Source organism: Amia ocellicauda, chromosome 3 (genome assembly GCF_036373705.1).
Source record: "Amia ocellicauda isolate fAmiCal2 chromosome 3, fAmiCal2.hap1, whole genome shotgun sequence".
NCBI lineage: Eukaryota > Metazoa > Chordata > Actinopteri > Amiiformes > Amiidae > Amia > Amia ocellicauda.
In genome coordinates this window covers 2,374,504-2,380,887 of record NC_089852.1, presented here as the reverse complement: position 1 = coordinate 2,380,887, position 6,384 = coordinate 2,374,504, and the positions used below count along the sequence as shown (strand labels likewise).

The following is a 6,384-nucleotide window of genomic DNA, read 5'->3' as shown; positions in this document are numbered from 1 at the left end:
CTCACTGCGCTTTAACCACAGTATAACCCAAATTATTTGAAAAGGGGGTCCTCTTATCCTGAACAACCACACTGAACCTGTCTCAGTACACACCCTGTCCATTTCATTACAACAACACAAACACCATCAGAGGACCTCCTGCCCGAGGTGCCCAACACAGCAGAGAAATGACAAGTAGTCAAACAGCAGGAAAAAGGGAAGGAAGAAAAGTGAAATTAATAATTCTGGCAGCCGGGGAGACTCACAGTTCGCTTCCTCTCTGACAGCCGCTTCGCCGATCCCCTGGGCGTCCGCTTCAGTTTCTGTGTTCTCAAAGAAAAAGTGCAGCAACCTCTCCAGGCTGACAAATTGTGCCACACCTCTGCGGCCAGACCGCCCTTCCAACTGCTTTATACAGAAGCCTGCACACAAAGGAGTGCCTGTGTCCCACTGAACCGCTATTATCAGTCATGTGCAGATGTATTAAACTGGGTTAACTATTAGCCTATCTTTGCATCTCTCTATCCTCTCACCCACTGGTTATGTGTTTATGTGCACAATCTACTTATTGGGCCAAAAGACATTTATAATGTGTTTTACTTTTGTAACAGACTAATGCCAGTAGCTCAGGCTGGGCGGTTGTACAAGGCAATGTTTGTGAAAACATATATGGCTGGTTTAACAGACCTGGGATGGCTTAAGTCCTGGACTACTCTGTGTGAAACAACAGTGGAGAATCCAAGACAACATACAGTTTTATCTAATTGATTCATATTCCCATGTTTTGTTATTATCACCGGCCTAACTCATCAATTGCCAGAGCAAGATGTCGGCCGGGAGGAATATGCCCAGAACATGTGGCGCCTCAGGCCTCCCAGCATCCATCCTCCAGTGTCACATGACTCCTGCTACCCCATGACTCACTTTGAGGCCGTTTAAGGAAAAAGAAAGGAAGGAGAGAAAGAACGGTGGAAGAACAGTGAAGTGCAGTGACCGCGCTGCTCTGTCTCTAGACAATAAAGTAGAAACCAGGGGCACAACATTGGAATAACAGCATTTTTTCTTAATGCACGTCTCAAAGTGTACCAGAACGCTAAACTTATGTCCCCTACATTTTATTTCACTCACCTGTCCTGCATCATAAACAACGATCTAGTGCTTTTATATGGTCATCTTCACCGGTGTCTCAAATTCCGCCCCGCTGCAGATAGGGCTCCACAACTCCAGTTTAACCCCTGGTGTAAATGTTCCGTCTTAGCTCTTAATGTCAGGAGGACTAAGGACACAGCCACTGGTTTCTGACAGGTGCGGTGTTCATTGGTGTGCAGCTGAATGATCTTTCACACCAGTATGGGTCTAGAGTACTGCGTAAAGCGCTGGCTATTCTGGGCGACTCCCAGAATCACTTGTGGGACAGATTTGTGCTGCTCCCTTTGGGGAGAAGATAAAGGCTTCCTAGGCTTAAAACAAACAGGTATTTTGTACCTGCTGCTATCAACGTCCTTAACAAGCTGTGGTGGTCCATGCTACTTACTAACCTGCTGATTATGGTGCTGCTGAAAATGGATGGAGCAAAGTACAGAGAAATCCTGGAAGAAAACCTGCTGGAGTCTGCAAGAGACCTGGGACTTGGGAAAAGATTAATCTTCCAGTAGGACAATGACCCCAAAGATACAGCCAAAGCCACACTAGAGTGGCTGAAAAACAAAAAGGTAGGTCCATAAATATTTGGACAGCGACACAATTGTCATAATTTTGTCTCTGTACGCCACCACAATGGATTTGAAAGGAAACAATTAAGATGTGCTTTAAGTGTAGACTTTCATCTTTAATTTGAGGGTAGTTACTACAAATTGGGTGAACAGTGTAGGAATTACACCCATTTTTATATGTGCTCCCTCCAATTTTAGGGGCTCAAAAGTATTTGGACAAACTAACATAATCATGAATTAAATTGTGAGTTTGAATACTTGGTTGCAAATCCTTTGCAGTCAATGACTGCCTGAAGTCTGAACCCATAGACATCAGCAGATGATGGGTTTCTTCCCTGGTGATGCTCTGCCAGGCCTGCACTGCAGTGTCTTTAGTTCCTGTTTGTTCTTGGGGTCGTTTTGCCTTCAGTTTTGCCTTCAGCAAGTGAAATGCTGCTCAATGGGATTCAGGTCAGGGGATTGACTCGCCATTGCAGAACATTACACTTCTTCTCCTTAAAAAAGTATTTGGTTGCTTTTGCAGTATGCTTCGGGTCATTGTCCATCTGCACTGCATCTTTCAAATCCATTGTGGCGTACAGAGCCAAAATGATGACAATTGTGTCACTGTCCAAATATTTATGGACCTGACTGTAAATGTCCTTGAGTGGCCCAGTCAAAGCCCGGACCTCAATCCCATTGAGAATATGTGGAAAGAGTTGAACATTGTTGTTCACCAAAAGTCCCCATCCAACTTGATGGAGTTTGAGCAATTGTGCAAAGAAGAGTGGGCAAACATTGCTGTGTCCAGATGTGCACAGCGGGTAGAGACTGATCCACAGAGACTCATGGCTGTAATTGCTGCCAAAGGTGCCTCTACCAAATATTGACTGACGTGGTGATTATGCATTCAATTATTCTGTTTTGTATTTGTAATTCATTTAGAACAATTTGCAGATTATATTTTCCACTTTGACATTATGGACATTTCCTGTGTTGATCAGTGGCACAAACTCCTGATTAATCCATGGTGATGTCATGTTGTAACACAATGACATGTGGAAAGTCCAGGGGGGGTAAATACTTTTGAGAGCCACTGTATATTGTTGATTGTGCATTGTGGTCTTGTGTTTTGTGTCACGTCTTTTTCTTCTGCTGTAAATCAAATTGCCCCTTGGGGATAATAAAGACTACTACAGATGCCAGTTTCAGATCGGAGACGCCACTTTTATTCAAACAAGTACATCAAAATTGAACACACAAACATTACATTAGCAGCAAAAACCTCGTCAACACGAGGATGAGACACTGCTCACCAGGGGGCGTCCTGATTGTGAACGTACAGAGTACGTGGAGAAACAGCATTATCAACAATTTAATTTAAGTGTCCCTAAAAGCTCCACACAGTCCCCCGTCCCTCGAGGCGCACGGGGTCGTCGACAGTTCTGCTTCAGAAAACCGCCTGTAAACAGAGCCGTGTTCACCGTTTCAGACAGACTCCCTGCAGCCGAGTCCGGGAGGCCGGAGGGACTGAAGACAATGACCGAGGGACGCAAGAAGGAAGCTTTGTGTGAATGAATCCTATATAAAGTTAATCTTTATACACTGTGCCGTCTCTGTCGGTCTAGGATTACAGGACGACCTGATAAAACCCTAAAGATGTCACTACAGTGCTGCAGATGCAGCAGATTTCCGCCTCTCCGCTCCTCGGTGGGGAAGTCAGGTTTACAGCCGCAGTGGACGGGTCTGCTCCCACGGCACTGTGGACCCAGCGTGCTGCATGGCTTCCATCCCTATATGAATCCACACGACCATCAGATAGGAATAAAAAGCCATAGAGCACAGTGGGAATGGAGTGCCCCGTCGTGGCCCCAGCCCGTCTCCCGCCGTCGCCCCGCGGACGATTCAGAGCGGCACCTGAAATGGAAACGACCAAAGTACAGAGCGGATTTATTTAATTTCAGATCTGCAGACTACAAATGAGAAACTGCAAATTGAAGAAAAACACGTGGGGGGGGGACTTGAGAGGCTTTGCACTCCTTTCTCGTGTTCAACCCTCTCCCAGGATTCCTGCAGTCAAACGTGCCGGGTTGTATCATGCACTCGCTACCCTTTGTGTAAGGAAAGAAAAAAAATTGTGTTCAAAAGTCTTGAGTTTGAACCTAAATATTTTGGCTGACAGAAATGTTGAAAAGTGTAAATATCTCAATAAACAACAACAAATCCCACCTAGTTAAAATAATACAAATCATGATGTTTTTATTTTCTATGGTTTTAGGATGTCATACATGAACAAAAGCACATAAATATCACATGGCTATTCCCCTCTCTTACCACAAGGGGGCTCTGCAGCCATTACCCAATAGAAATTGGTGAAGGGGTTTGCTGCCATCAGGGAAGATTCAAAATATGAACAATGCAAGAAGTCAGATTCACACATCTGACTGGTGTCACGGACCCAGATCAGTGCTGCTCTCAGACTATCCATCGTCAGTACCGGTCTGGCGCTCATCGAGGTCTGTGACACCGGCTGCAGCAGACATGTGACCCGTGTCTCTGTGAGGCGAATAGCGATGGCGCCGACAGGAGCCGCTTCTCTGACTCTCGGTCTCGACACTGGGAGGCCCGTTGCTCCGCAGCTCTGGTGTTGACGTTCTTGAGCGATCAAACCGCCGTCTGGGGTCGGACGAGAAGTGGACGAGGGAGGCATCACCACCAGGATCAGTTACGCTCTACCGTGCGTGTGAACACGTGTGCGCACACCCTGCATTGTGCAATAACATCAGAGTCATTAAAGGAAAATGAAATCGCTCTGATTTAGCAGCCTGGGGGGCGGCAGTGCCTCGGCAATGACACCGGTGCCCAGCTGCGACTGAGGACAGAGGACATCTCTTTGCCGGATATAAATATTTATGAGGATATTATCTCTTCTCGTTAAAATATAATTGGTCTCTGCTAATTGCAGAATTAGTCTGGTTAGGCAGAATCTCATCGGACAAGCCAACATTTGAAAAACAGATAAAAAAAACAAGATCTCCTAGTTTCGTTTCCCCCGTAACGACAGATCGGCACCACAGACCGCCGGTGAGGCGCAGCGTGTCGGAAGCGCCATTTCAGTGCCTCCGGAGGAGCCCCATACATCCTACCCACCCCGATCCGTCACCATAAAGACCGTCGGCGGCTGTGAAGAGGAGGGGAGAGTGTCATTAAGAGCATTAACTGACAATAAAGCCCTCAGCACCCGTCGTGCGAAACAGTTGCCTCGTTCAACTTCAAGGATTGATATCCATTATGGGCAGGAATGAATATTTAAAAGCTTCTTGCCGTCTGTTCACCCGCTCAGCCCGGTCACGTGACCCGACTCCCGCGTTCAGGAGGGTGGGGATCAGCAAGACGGGGTTCGGGCCAGCGCTGGGGGCAGGCGGGGCTGTGGGGGTGTGTTGACAGGAGCTACCTCTCCCAGGCAACCAACAGACCGCGGCCCTGAACACACATCACAGAGAGCTGGGATAATGAAGCAGAAAGAACCGGGACGTTCAGAACCGCATCGTCACAGCAAAGATGGTTCCCCCAGACAATCCAGGACTCTGGACACAGACAGCGGCGCCATTCGGGACTGTGGACCGGGTGAGGAGAGGAGAATAGTTCATAAATGGGTCAGGTCAGTCCCTAGCTATCCTGTTTCATAAACTGTGGTCTTTAAGCCACAGCAGGCCGCTGACACAGAATCGTCTCCTGTACGACGATGCTCTGCACTGTGTCAAACAGCTGAGAAATAACAAATCATGATTATGTCTGTGCATAATGTCTTCCCGCCTTCTCAGCAGGGAGATCCGCGCGTTTTGTCACCCCGATCAGAGAGGCCCGCAGGCTGTCCGCTCCTCGGCCGCGTCCCTGTGAGAAGTCCGCGTCCCACACCCAGTCTATCAATTCACTTTTCTGTTCTTTTTCTGAGAATGCATTCAGCTGAAAGCACACTGTCAGTCTCCACAGACCGCAGGGAACAGCCGGCCACAATGCGGCCACACACACGTCAGGGCGGTGGCTATTAGCGGAAAGAGTTTGTTGGAGGCGCCGTTCATTTTCACGTCTTGGTAAAGACTGAGCGGCTCACAGTTTGGCATCTATGAATTATTATGTTTTTAATGAGACGGGACTGCTTTAGTCGGCCGAGACGACTCTCGGGGGTCTGACCCGTCTCACAAACCTGCCGGAACATCTACCTCATCTTCTGCTGCATCTTCAACGGGACGACATCATCACAGTGACACGGGACACAAACAAGGGCAAGCAACGCGATCGTGCGGCTACAAATAAGTGTATAATCACAGTTGAGATTTCCCATGATTGGATAAGAAATCAATAACATCACAGGACGCACCCCGAGCGAGAGAGAGAAGAGGAGTACACTGCTCCTTCAGTCCCCACGGCTTCAGAGGACCCAGCAGCTCTCCTCAAAGCCATCCGTTCGTCTCTCTTCATCCCCCCCTTCTCCTTCTCCACAGGCTCTTCCTCCTGCAGCAGCTCTGTTCTCCTGAAGGGATCGAGGGAAAACACCTTCATCACAGTGACTGAGCACAGCAGCGCAGAAGCTTTTAGGAGTGGAAAACAGCTCCCTGTCGGCGCTTCGGCAGACGGAAAACTTTATTTTTAAGCACTTACTACTATTGGGAGATTTGATCATTAAACTGTCTACATCACTGGTGGCAGGAGG

At 47.8% G+C, this 6,384-nt stretch overlaps 1 protein-coding gene across 1 annotated transcript in view; it reads right to left on the bottom strand.

The window, feature by feature from the left end:
• b3galt4 (UDP-Gal:betaGlcNAc beta 1,3-galactosyltransferase, polypeptide 4) overlaps positions 1–326 on the bottom strand; it is a 12,478-nt gene extending 12,152 nt beyond the window's left edge. Inside the window, exon 1 of the mRNA XM_066697703.1 lies at positions 246–326. The gene's annotated coding sequence lies outside the window, so the exon portion shown is untranslated. The remainder of the gene's footprint in view (positions 1–245) is intronic.
• Between the last annotated feature and the right edge of the window lie 6,058 nt (positions 327–6,384).